The sequence below is a fragment of the Octodon degus genome, unplaced genomic scaffold (assembly GCF_000260255.1).
Source record: "Octodon degus isolate 3935 unplaced genomic scaffold, OctDeg1.0 scaffold00056, whole genome shotgun sequence".
Lineage (NCBI taxonomy): Eukaryota > Metazoa > Chordata > Mammalia > Rodentia > Octodontidae > Octodon > Octodon degus.
The window spans coordinates 8,076,111-8,089,072 of record NW_004524632.1 but is presented as its reverse complement, the minus strand read 5'-3'; the positions used below and the strand labels follow the sequence as shown (position 1 = coordinate 8,089,072).

The 12,962-nt window shown below is 58.1% G+C and overlaps 1 protein-coding gene across 1 annotated transcript in view; it reads right to left on the bottom strand.

Moving 5' to 3' along the window:
• Positions 1-12,962, bottom strand: part of Arhgap23 (Rho GTPase activating protein 23) — a 60,721-nt gene that overhangs the window by 40,793 nt on the left and 6,966 nt on the right. The gene's annotated exons all lie outside the window — the stretch shown is intronic.

Below are 12,962 nucleotides of genomic sequence, written 5' to 3'. Positions count from 1 at the left end.
ATCAGTGGGTGACAGGAGGATGATGGAGGCTGTGCACAGAGGCCAACAGAGAAGATGGGCATCCAGGAGAGGCCCCCAGGGCACACTGCCCAACACTGGCAGCCTAGCTTGGCCCTCATCAGACTCCTGGGGACAACAGCCCCATCTCCAAGGGTGCTCAGCTCCTCCCTCCTCCTTGGCGCCCTGCACTGAGGGAGGAAGGCCTCAGTCCTGGGGCGCAGGGCTCCCACTTCACCCCACGTCTCTCCACCTAGGGCAGAGCCCCAGCCACACCCACAGGCCCAGTGGGCTATGCTGCAGGGTCACTCACTGCCAGTGTGGTTCACGCAGTCCTGGCCCCTTCAGCATGGGCAGGAGGCCGAGACAGTCTGGCAAGTTTAGGGGCTATGCAACCAGGCAGGAGCTGTGTCGTGTCCCAAGGGACAGAACAAGTAGAAGACAGCTAGAAGTCCCCACATTCCTGCTGCCATTCCTGTAGGACACATGTGGGCCACGCATCTTGTGTCTATGCATGCCTATCTGCAGTTACTCATGTTTCTGCCCACGTGGGCATATGGACTTCACGTGGCTCTGGATCTGCCTCAGACAGGTGGAAGGCTGACGCAGGGCAGACTCCAGAATCAGGCAGCCTAGGAAAATCTACAGTGGGGCTGGGCTCCCCATTCACAGAATGGACCTAGCCAGATCTGGATCACCCTTAAACTAGACACCTTGAAGGGGACGACTCGGGGATGTCCCCAGCTCCTTCCTGTTGCAGTCTTCATCCCAAGAGTCTCTGGGAGGTCAGAGATTTGCGGTGGATCCTACAAAGGTCTGAAATCTGCTCCATTTCCTACTCTGCCAGCCAGCAAGGAGCTAATCAGAGAGGAGGATCTGGAGGACCCCTTCTGCCCCCCATAGAAGCTCCTGCTCCAATGCAGGCAGCCCCCCTGCCTATCCCCCACCAGGCACAGAGCTGTTCATAGTGCCATTGTTCCGCTGGTGTCCTGGATTAAGGTTTAAGCCACCAGCTGCCCCAGTGATGAGAAGTGGCTGGGACAGGTCCCCGCATGCCCCCCCCCTACACATCCTGCCTGGAGCCGCCAGCTGCCTGGGGTGCTCCTCCCTGGGGGGGAGGGGATGTGCGGGCAGCCTCAGGGCACTGAGGTGCCATCCTCCTCGCTCAAGTCTTCCCCTCACCCACACTCTCTGGCACCCCCCCCCATCTCTGCCTTTCCCTTCCCTGTTTCTTCCTACAGGCTACATGAATGTCACCAATACCCAGCTGGGAGAAGAGCTGTCACAAACCCAGCCAGAGCAGAGGCTCCTGGCTAGAAACTCTTAACTCTCACCTCAATCCTTTACCACATACAAACAATGTCCACTCATCCCCTCTGACCTGGGTCACTCTGGGCCCTGCTGCCACTCCAGCAGGAGGTGACACATACAGAAACAGAAAGATCTAGCGTGGCAAGCTCAGAAGATGGCGAGATTGTGACACAGTGTGGCTCACACACTCACCAGCTATGCCTCTCAGACACAGGCACTGAGGTGTGGGGACCCAGGGGACACCCGGGGGCCCAGGACATTATTGATTAAGGCTTCCTAGCCCAGATCCTGCCAGGAAGAGATATCAAGGGACACCTGCTGGTGGTACCACCAGGCGGCACAGAAGTGCTATAGTAGGTTGACAACACCAAGAACAAGAACCCAGAAGCGCAGCTCCTCCCCACCCCCACCCCCCGGAGCATGAAGAGGTCACTGCAGGGAGTACACTTCTGGGGCGGGCACAGTGCCCACTGTGACTCATGCCCCACCAACCCGGCAGATCCCCGACAGCAGAACGCATCCTCAGGCCCATCGCCACAGCCCACTGGGGGCCATCCTGCCTCCTCAGCGCCCTTCGACCCCTGGGGAACCCTCCTGCTTGAAGCCCCCACCCCCTGGCGCATGGGACTGCCCACTACTGCTCCACGTACCAGTGCTGGTGTCAAGAGCTCCCTGTCAACCCCAACTGACTCTGGAATCCCTAGATGCCACCAGTCGCTTCTGTCCCTCCACTGCCTGCCTGCCTGCCTGCCTTAAGAGGGCTGAGCCCCCAGGCATCTGCCCAGACCCGGGGCTCCCTGCAGCACCCCGGTGGGCTCCAACCCACGCGCCCAGTCCCGGGGCCCCAACTCCCCAAAACCTCCTGGCAGCGGGTCTCACCCTAGTCCGGTGCGGCCCGCGGTGGCCCAGGCAGGGCATCCAGACGCAGCGCGGCTCTGGGGAGCTGCAGTCCACGCCGACGGCGCGCGCCCAGCGCCAGCCCCCTGCGCCCGCGCGGTCCACGCGCCACGCCGCGCTGCCCACGAGCGCTGCGCCCCGCGGGGCCCACCGGGTTTGGCGGCTGCTCGAGCTCCCGCTCGGCCCGCGGGCTGCTGGACCGGCTTGGAGCCCGGTGGGCGGTGTCCCCAGCCCCCTGGGCCGCAGGGGGAGCCCGGCAGTCCCCGCCCGCCCCCCGGGGCCGCAGGCCCCGAGGGGGCGGGCAGCGCGTGCCGAAGGAGGCAGCACGGCTGGAGGGTGCGCGCCGCGCCCGCGCCCCAACAGCCAAAGGCGCTGGGCCGGCAGGGACACTGATGGCGGCAGACACCTCCCCCAGGGGGCGGCCCCAGAGCCAGCCCCGTCCCACAGCTGCCTACACACACACACACACACACACACACACACACACACACACACACACACACAGCAGGCGGGCACACTCAGAGCACAGCCTCCCAAGAACCCCAACCCTCTCACCCATGGCTGCACACCTCCCGCCCTCCTCACACACTTGCACATGGACATCCAAACACAGGTTCACACCTACACCTGCACTGAGAATGCACACTCGACAACACCCACAGCACACACACCCATCCACATTCACTTCATTCCACACACCCCACAGAAACACACAGCCACTCTCGAACTTCACACTGTGCGGGGACACTCTTGCCCATCCCCCACAGGCACCCCACAGACATCTGCCATATAGCCACTGAGCCTGGAAAGCCTAGTGTGCAACACGGCACACAAGCTCACAGGTCCCTGGCAGGCTGCCCCACACAGCCCCTGCCCACAGACGGACACCCCACTTGGGGTCAGTACACCTGGGGCCCCTGGTGGAGCCCCCACCCCAGGATGGGCCCCAGAGGCTGTGTGAGTCAAACAGGAAGCCTCCTCTATGCCAGGCCTGCCCTGCTCCCCCTTCTGGTGCCCTCCTCCTGGCTCCTTCCCCTCCTGGGCAGGGCTGCCTAGCCTTGGGGGTGGGGTGCGTGTGTCCTCAGCCCCTCTTCCTGTCCCACCAAATTGTTCCCTTCTGCACTGCTGCCGTGTGGTCTGGGACTGGGACTGCAGCCCAGCGTATGGAGAAAGCACACAGGGACACCATGGTCTGAGTCCCAAGCTCTTACTTTGGGTCTGACCCCCAAACCCCAGTCAGCAGCCCAGGGTGGCAGCTGCAGGCTAGGCCTCCCTAGAGCCTGCCGGCAGGAGACTGAAACAAAAAAGCCCGTTCCCTCCCTCTTCATCCTGTCATCTTCAGCCCAGGCAAGGCCCCCACTGGAGAAGGGGCAGGTGACCCAGGGCGGTCACCCCCAAGCAGGTGGGCAGCCAGAGTTGACCAAGAAGGAGGGTGAGAGGCAGGGCCTGGGTGTGCAGAAGCAGGGGAGGAGGCCAGGGAGCCGTTTTGTTCTCCTGTTTCCTGTTTGCCGCTGGTGGCCCCAAGCCAGAACTGGACCCCCACCCCCTTCCTAGCGGAAGCCCTCCGGAAGAGCTGTGGCCGCTGAGTCAGGAGGGCCCAGGGAAAGAGGGAAGGGACACATCCATCACAGCCTCCACCCACTCTGTGGAGCTGGGAAGACAGGATTCTGGGTCTGCCCGGCTGCTGCCTATGCTGGCAGGCACCTCCCTGACAAGTGCCCCTCATGCTGGAAGCTGACTGTCCTGGCTTGTGCCCCCTTTCCCCAGCCAGGCTAACAGATGCAACCCTGCCCTGAGGCTTCCCTCTCCCTCCCGATGGAGAGGCATAGTGGCGGTGGCGTACATCTGGAGTCCCAGCATTCAGAGAGGATGAGACAGGAGAATGAGCTAGCTTGGGGTCCATCTTAACTCTTATCAAAAACTTGTGAAAGGGGCCAGGGAGATGGCTCAATGGAATAAGTGCTTCCCTGGCAAGCACAAGAGCCTGAGTTCAATCCCAGGTTCTGAAAAAAAAAAAACAAAAAAACACACAGCTTGTGAAAGGGCCAGCCAGGTAGCTCAGCAGAAAAAAAAGCGCCTGCTTTGGCAGAGCGCAGTGCAGGGGTTTGATCCCCATCATGCCTGCTGACCCCACTGAGACTGGGCGTGGTGGCACGCGCCTGTAATCCCAACACTTGGGAGGCTGAAAACAGGAGGATCACTACGAGTCTGAGCTACGCAGTGAGACCTTAAAAAAAAAAACAATTTCTGAAGGGTTGGTTGGGCATACAGGGAAAGGAGAGGTGGGGACAGAGCAGGGGTTTCTGTGCTCAACCCCTCGAACACCTGAAAGGGGCTAGTCCCAGCAGAAGCTTGAGAACTGTGCTTCCCACCCTAGCGCCCCACCATGCAGAGCCGGGCCTGGGGAGCCTGTGCCCTCCCCATTTCCTCTGGGAAAGGAATGTGGGGTGGGCCCCTCGGCAGCGGGGGAGGGGCCAGCCTGGGAAATACCAGGCGTCGCTGAGATTCTATTCCGGGCCTTCCTGCCCCGGCAGCACTCCCCTCCCCCGGCTTCCTCTCTTCTCCCCGGGGCAGGATTTACCCGCTGACCAGTCCTCGCGGACCAGCTTGCAAAATCCATTCAACCGCGTCTTCCCGCGGAGCCCTGCGGTGGGGGTTGGAGGCTGCCCCGCAGAGGGTGGATACCCCTGAAAGCACTCTCTCTAGTTCCCATTTGACTCTTCTGCTGAGAGCTGGCCAGGAGGCGGCAGGGGCAGGGATCTTTCTTGGTTGATTTATTTTGGTTTGAGACAAGGTCTCGCTGTGTAGTTCAGCCTGGCTTGGAAGCTACCAGGTAGCCCAGGCTGGCCCTGAACTCTTCCTGCCTCAGCCTCCAGGTGCTGCTGCTGCTATCTTGCATGCCAGGTTTTGTTTTGGGTTGTTTTGTGTGTGTGTGTGTGTGTGTGTGTGTGTGTGTGTGTGTGTGTGTAACTGGGGCTTGAATTCAGGCCCTTGCACTTGCCAGGGAAGCGCTTACTCCACTGAGCCATCTCCCCAGCCCCATGCCAGCAGTTTTTAACGGAGCCCATCTCATATCCGGACCTTGAGGCTGACTCAAGGCATGGCCTCTAGGAAGCTGGGCCGGATCCACGCTTTATTAGACCTCTCCACCTCCTGCTGTGAACTGAGCCCAGAGACGCCCTGAGGACTAAGAAGGTCCTCTCTCAGGAGCTCCCCAGCTCCTAAAACTTCGTTGGGCTTCCTGAAGTTCTTGGCTCAGGCCCAGCCAGCTTCGGGCGGTCGCCACTCCCTAGGGCACCCTCCACCCACCAAGGCGGGCTGGGCCATGCTCAAAGGGGCAGTGCTGGAGGGCGAGCTGTCCCCAGGGTCAGAGCGAGGAAGCAGAGGACAGCATCCGGGAGCACAAGGGTCAGGGGCAAGAGAAAGACACTGATATCACCGGGTGTGGGGCTCAGAAGTGAGGAGAGGGACCCCCTCAGCCACAGGCTTATCCTCCCTCTGCTTGATCAGCACCTCCTCCCTGCATCCAGGCCCCAATCCACAAGGTGACAACCCGCCCTGCGGCTGTCCCCAAAGAATCACCCAGAGTTCACACAGCACCACCAACTGGTCCCCCAAGCCACCATACTCTCCCAGGACAACACCACCCCCAGCTCACACAGGGACAGGGAAGAGCCAGGGCCGGGCCATCCAAGGCATGTGGGCAATGTGACACCGGCGCCGCCCTCTGGCCCACGCCCCTGAGCCCTGGCCTGTCTCCTCCCCCACCCTTCAGCCCATTCACAGCCGGGTTCCCAGCACTGCGGGCTGGGCAGAGGCTCCGCCCTACCAGACGGGTCCTCACAGGCCTAGCAGGGGAGCTGGCTGAGCCGGCCAGCACCCTCGAGGCCCTGGGAACTTGGGACCCGCCAGCAGGACCAGCTGGGGCAGGGGATGATGCAGAGATCCTCCCAGACCCCAGCTCCCCACCCTTCCCCTTTACTCCACCCCATAGTCAAGGAAGGCTGAGGTGCAGACAAAATACTTGGGGTGTCAGGCACCCACCACTATCCTGGAGGGGCTGAGACACAGAGACACCCTGAAGAGGGGTGAATTGGGGCTAGCTGCAGGCCCTGGAGTCCAAAACTACTGGGTCTGAATCTTCACAATCTTTTTTTCTTCCTTTCTTCCTTCTTTTTTTTTTTTTTTTTTCTGGACACCAGGTCCCACTATGTATCCAGGCTGGCCTCAAACTCGTAGTGATCCTCCTGCCTCAGCCTCCCCAACACTGGGATCACACAAGCCCGTGTCACCACACCCAGCCCCACCACTTTCTAGCTGTGACACCCAGGCAAATCACTCTTCTCTCAAAGGGTGTTGGGAGGATAAAGCAATGAAGGAAAGGCTCAGCCCAGCCCAGAGCATATAGCTGGCATATATATATATATATATATATATATATATATATATATATATATATATATATATATATATTTTTTTTTTTTGGAACCAGGGACTGAACTCAGGCCCTTGTGCTTGCGAGAGAAGCGCTTATTCCACTGAGCCATCTCCGTGGCCCCTAGTTGGCATTTAATAAATGCAAACTGCGCTGGTCACATTGTGGACGGTCACTCTTATACTCAGTCACACATACAGACGTGTAGGCAATGGGCCACTTGTACACAAGACTGTGACACATGCAGACTTGGACAACTTGCATGGATACAACATCATCACCCCTTGGGCCACCAGCCCCCACTCCTGAATCCCCCTAAGGCCCGGACCAGGAGGTTGCTCCCAGCAGGCAAGGACCAGGGCAAGGGTGCCAGGCTGGCAGAATCCATGCCCGACAGGAGGGCTGGTGCCCGCCTCCTGGACGCCAAGGGACAAAAGCCTTTGCTCATGGTGGGAAATAAGCACTTGTAGAGAAGTGTGAGCCCCAAGTCAGCCACAAAGTAAACAGCAGAGCCACCACCCAGGAACCACAGGCGACCTGGGCCAGGGCCAGGGCCAGGGGCACTGCAGTCCCTCTCCACCCGGCCGCCGTGGGTGTCTTTTGTCTGCAGATGCCCTCCTGGTCTCTGGGCCTACCTGGTCTCTGGGGATACCCCCATACTTACTGCAGTCTTTAGTGTCCCTGAGGCTGTGGCGTGGCCCTCCCTCCAGTCACAGCCTGTCTCCCGCTGTACCAAATCCCAAGGGCCAGCTGTAGGATTTTCACAAATGGATTTGCCCTGACCAGAACAGGAGCTCAAAAACTGTGAATGGCAGTTGGGGTGTGGTGCGCAGTCCTATAATCTCACCACTCAGGAGACTGAGGCAGGAGGATCTCTGTGAGTTCCAGGTTAGCCTGGACTACAGAGGGAGATTTGTCTCAGAAAGATGACAGGGGGCCGGGGAGGTGGCTCAGTGGAATAAGCGCTTCTCTGGCAAGCGCAAGGGCCTGAGTTCAATCCCTGGTTCCACCAAAAAAAAAAAAAAAAAAGAAAAAAAAAAGAAAGAAAGAAAGAAAGATGACACAAACAAAAAGGAATGAAATTCTCATACAGGTCCTGGCATGAATAAGCCCTGAAGACATCATTCTAATGAAATGAACCAACAGGACAAATACAGTACAGCTCCACTTACGGAAGAGACATTTAGATTCAGGAGATGGAAACAGAATGGTGTTAACTAGGGCCTGGTAGTAGCAGAAATGAGCATTTATTATTATTATTTATTTTACTTATTTATTTGGCAGAACCAGGGATTGAACTCAGGCCCTTGCGCCTGCCAGGGAAGCGCTTATTCCACTGAGCCATCTCCCGGCCCATTATTATTATCAGTACCAGGAATCGAACTCAGGACCTTGTGCTTGCCAAGCAGGCCCTAGTGCCACTGAACTATATCCCCAGCCTGAGGGTTGGTTTTTTTTCCTTTTTGGTGGAACCAGGGATTGAACTCAGGCCCTTGCACTTCCCAGGCAAGCACTTATTCCACTGAGCCACCTCCCCAGCCCCTCTGAGGGTTTTCTTTATGGCTTCAGAATTTGAGTTTGGGGAGATGGAAAAGTTCCAGAGGTGGATGGTGGTGCCACCATCTACACCAGGAGTGATGGCGCACCCTTGTCATCTCAGCACCCGGGAGGCTGAGGCAGGAGGACTGCAGTGAGTTTGAAGCCAGCCTGAATTAGAGTGAGACCCTGACTTAAAAACAAAACAAAACAGGGGCCGGGGAGATGGCTCAGTGGAATAAGTGCTTGCCTGGCAAGCACAAGGGCCTGAGTTCAATCCCTGGTTCCACAAAAACAAAACAAAACAACAATGCAGTTGGCAAATGCAAAAAGGAGAAAAACTTGAGCTGCAAGGAGAGGAAATGGGTCTGTGAGTCCGCTGCCTGGTGGGCCTGTCCTTCCACTCCTTAGCTCACACCTGCTGGCAGCCCCAATGCTCCTGCTGGGAAGGGGACCTGTGGCCCTCATAGCTGGACAGATGGACATCCACACTTTTCCCAGCCAAGCCCCGGCCAGGGTACCCCGTGTGGGGTCCCTGCCTGTGCTCTCCGGAGCGCAAACACGTCCATTCCAATCCCACAACCTGCAGCCACCGAGACACACAGGGCACGCCCTCCCCTCCCGCCTCCAGGGAAACAGCCCTCACAGCCAGGTAGTCTGGGTGCAGCCTGGCAGGCAGGCCTGGGGCAGCAGAGCCCCCTGCTGGCCCTGTGTGGCGCAGCCACTGCCTGCGGTCCCTCAGGGCCCAGAGGGCAGGGCCATCTCATTCTCCAGGCCCCTCAGCCCCAGTCACTCCTCAGGGTCTCCCCCCTCTTCATCTCCCACGAAAGAGGGTCACTTTGTACAAACACTGTGGGACCCTGAGGTCTCCCTTTGATCTAGGAATACAGCAGAAGCCAAAACCCTTGCCAGAGCAGAACAAGTCAGGGGTGGTCGCACTTGGGGACGGGGAATGTCACAATGTCTCTTCCAGCCAGGTGCGGTGCTACACACCTGGAATCCCAGCACTCAGGAAGCTGAGGCAGGAGGACTGCTGCAAGTTTGAGATCACATGGGCTCCACAGCGAGTCCAAGACCTGCCTGAACTACACAGTGAGACGCTGTCTCAAAAACCAAAACAAAACACAAATCTCTTTTCCAAAACCATGAAACACACTAGACAGTTCGGCTTGGGGTAGACTGGACATCCAGCGTCACCCTCTGGCTGCCCCTCCTCCCAGACGTCTCCCTACCTTCTGACCCCTGCACAGGGACAGCAAGGGCTCCCAGGGCAGAGCTCAGGCTGGGTTGGCAAAAAACATCTTCTGGGGGCTGGTGAGATGGCTCAGTGGTCTAAAGCACCTACTTAGAACAAGCTTAGCAAAGCACAGGGACCACGGTTCAATCCCCCAGCACCACATGTCAGCCAGCCCTGCCCCCTGGTGGGCTGAGCTGGACACACACATACATACATACATACATACATACATACATAAAAAGAAGCCATCTTCTGCTCCAAGTAGTCTCAGCAGATTTCCCACTGGGGCTCTCTGCGGGAGGGGCTCTGCCCCCCACTCAACACCCTCACTCAAGGTTCCCAGGGCTCTGCCTACAGCTGCCCCAAGACCTCCCTGGGATGGCATCTAGGCTGGGCTCACCTACACCACAGACCCTGCATGCCCCGGTTTGTCGGGTTCACACCTAGGGATATGGTGACAGGCAGACTTGCAGAGTTACTGCTGGACACCAGGGGACCTCCTTGACCTGGTGTGAGTAGCGCTGGGCCCACCTCAAGGCACAGGGAGGAATCGGGTGTGGGAGGCCTGTGAGAAGGCCCATGTCTCCCCACTGAGCTGGGAGGGCAGGTCCTTCTCTGGTCATGTGACCTCAAGGTCATCACTCAAGGTTACAGAAGCTTCTCTTACTTGCAAAGGTAAGGAATAAGGCAGGGAGGGTGGCCAAGTTTCCCAGAATGAATCCTAGACACCAAAGAGTGGGAGGCGTCGGGGCCCAGCCTATATCCACCCAGCAGGGTGACACTGCACCCCCAGGGCTGCCCAAATCCACCTGCTTCATCTCTGACGCCCTGCTCCAAGCTGCCCTCACCCTTTGGTCGCAGAACGAGATGGTACCCAGGCCCTGTGAAACACACACCAGCCTCATGGCCCGCCGCACCGTCTTCCTCTGGGCTCCCCTGGCCTCCTCCAGCCCCAGGGCCTTTCCTCAAGGGATTGCAGGAATGCCGGTCTCTCTTCCCCAACAGCCTCCCCAAGAGCGGCTGCCCTGCCTGCAGCTCTCAGCAAAAGTGTCACTTCCTGGGAGCTCGGAAAGTGGCTGCTTTGCTGGGTGTGCAACACAGGTTTTGAAAATGGGGGGTTAATGAGCCCCTCCACCAAGTCCAGGGTGGCTGCCCCACACCCCAGCAAGGCCCTCTGTGGCAAGGGCTGCTTCAGCTCTTTGTCTTCTTTGTCCTTGTGCAGAAGTAGGGGTGCCAGATGAAGGGAAAAAGAGGTACAAGGGGAGAGATGCTGCTTCCACCTTGCCTGCAGCTCCATATCTGCGCCTGCCAGCCACACTGAGGGTCTCAAGAGCGCCAGGCCCTTGTCACAGTCTCCCAGGAGTAAGCCACTCGCCTGCCTCTGCCCCTTTTGGCAGTATGGGGGTTGAATCCAAGCCTGGTACTGAGCTGTATCCCCAGCCCTTAAAAAAGCTTTTGTTTGAGACAGAGTCTCACAGTCGCTAACCAGCCTGGCTGGGCGCCAACTTGAGATCTCCCTGCCTCATCTGCCCAGAGTCCCAGGTCCCTGACTAGGGTCAGCTCCTGGGAACTTAAGCCCACGTGGCTCTCCCTGTCTGCTGGCCATGGCCAGCTCGTCACCCACTTCTCCGCCTGCTTACTACCAGTTTCTCTCTCAGGTCCAAAGACTCCCAGGCCTGGGGCTTAGTGACAGGGTCCTGACTAGGCAGCTCAGACATCTGATTTACAGGAGCTTGGGCCAGAGAACCAAGGTGGAAAAGGAGGTTGAGAGGAGGGGGAAAGAGAAGGTGGAGAGGAGGCAGGATCAGGCCAGACAGACAGAGAAACGCGAAGTATGTGAAGTACGCCAGCCTCTGAGCTATGAATAGTGCAGCCAGACTTGCGGCCCCCACCCCAGTCTCCAGGCCCGCTGGGCTCAGGACCAGGGGGCTTGGCCCTTCCAGGACAGGAGGTGTGGGGGACTTGGGGTGGGGTCATGCAAATAAAATGCAAATAGAACACAGCAGGCATCTCTGACTGGTAGATCGGGAACAGGGGCCAAATAAAAGACAGTCCTGACTGCCACACAGCACCCAAGCTGGTGCATTTTCCAAGCCTGGTGGAAATCCAGCAACACAGCTCCTGGAGACCTGGCATTCTCTGCTGTCAACGCCCCAAAGTGGGCAAAGGGGCAGGTCACTTGAGAAAGAGGAGCCGAGGAGTCCAGGGTTCAAGTTTTCACCGTGTGATCCCGGGCAAGCCCCTTTCCTCCAGACTTCAGCTGTGAAAAGGACTTGTAAGAAGGCTATATCCAGCGCCTGGCACACTGGAGCTGTTCTATGAGGTTTAGCTCAGTTACCTCTAGGGGATTTTCAAAAATTAAGACAGATGAGATAGCACAAGCCTAAAATTGCAGCACTCCGGGAAGAAGCTGAGGCAGGAGGATCACAGGTCTAGCTTTTTTTTTTTTTTTTTTTTTTTAAAGACTGTCTTGGGGCCGGGGAGATGGCTCAGTAGAGTAAGTGCGTCCCTGCCAAGCGCAAGGACCTGAGTTTAATCCCCGGCAATCCTCCTGCCTCAGCCTAGACTTTTGGGCTGGCTTCTGGGGCAGCAGAAAAGCCCAGTCACTTTAGACCAGGGCTGCGTATCATTCACAGTCCCCACAGTCAGACAGCGCTCGGGACAGAGACCACACAGATGTGGTTCCTTGGCTCCCTGTGAACAAAGGCTGCTTTTAATCTGGCCAGTGCCTGATTCTCTCCTGGCATTGCACCTCTGCACAGCCCTAAGGCTGAACGAGGGCAGGGGTCAGGGGCACACTAACGCATCAGCCTGGGAGTGTCCCCAGCAGTCCCAGGCCACACAGTAGGCTCCTACAGCCTTTCCTTCTTAGCAGTGTCCCGGCACCCACTTCTGGCTTCCTGCCCTCCCCTTACGCAGCAGGTGCAGCAGGGTGGGGTGCCCCGGTCAGACTCATTAGTGCCAATGAGCGCTCCATGCTCCAGATGCCAGGGGGAGATACAGGCAGCGCCAGCCTGGCTTCATACCCCTCCTCCCTCATGGGCAGGGCCAGGGCCACACCCCCACAACAGCAAAGGGCCACAGAGCATCACCTAATGACAAATGACAGGAATGTGTCACTGGAGTCAAGGTACACAAACCAAGACACCTGTGGCCCTGGGGCTACGAGGGAGCCCCTAAGCCAGGAAGATGGTGGAGGAGGCAGGAAGTGAGTGACTGTACCAGGGTGGGCAGGTTTTCATCTGGGCTGTCCCAGGCGCTTCTGTCCACGACTCAGTCCCTGAATGGAGTCCCCCTTCTTCCTCCAATCCAGGGAACCCCACAAACAGAAACCCATTCTGGGAGGCAGAGGCAGGAAGATAATATGTTAAGTCCCTCCTGGACAATTTAGCAACTTTGGTGAGACCAGGTCTCAACATAAAAAGGCTTGGGGTGTCGCTAAGAGCAAGCGCCCTGGGCTGGGCTCCGTCCCAGTACAAAAGCACAAAAACAAACCACAGAAAAAGACACCTTTGCAAGGGCCCGAGCTCAATCCCTGGTCCCGGTTCC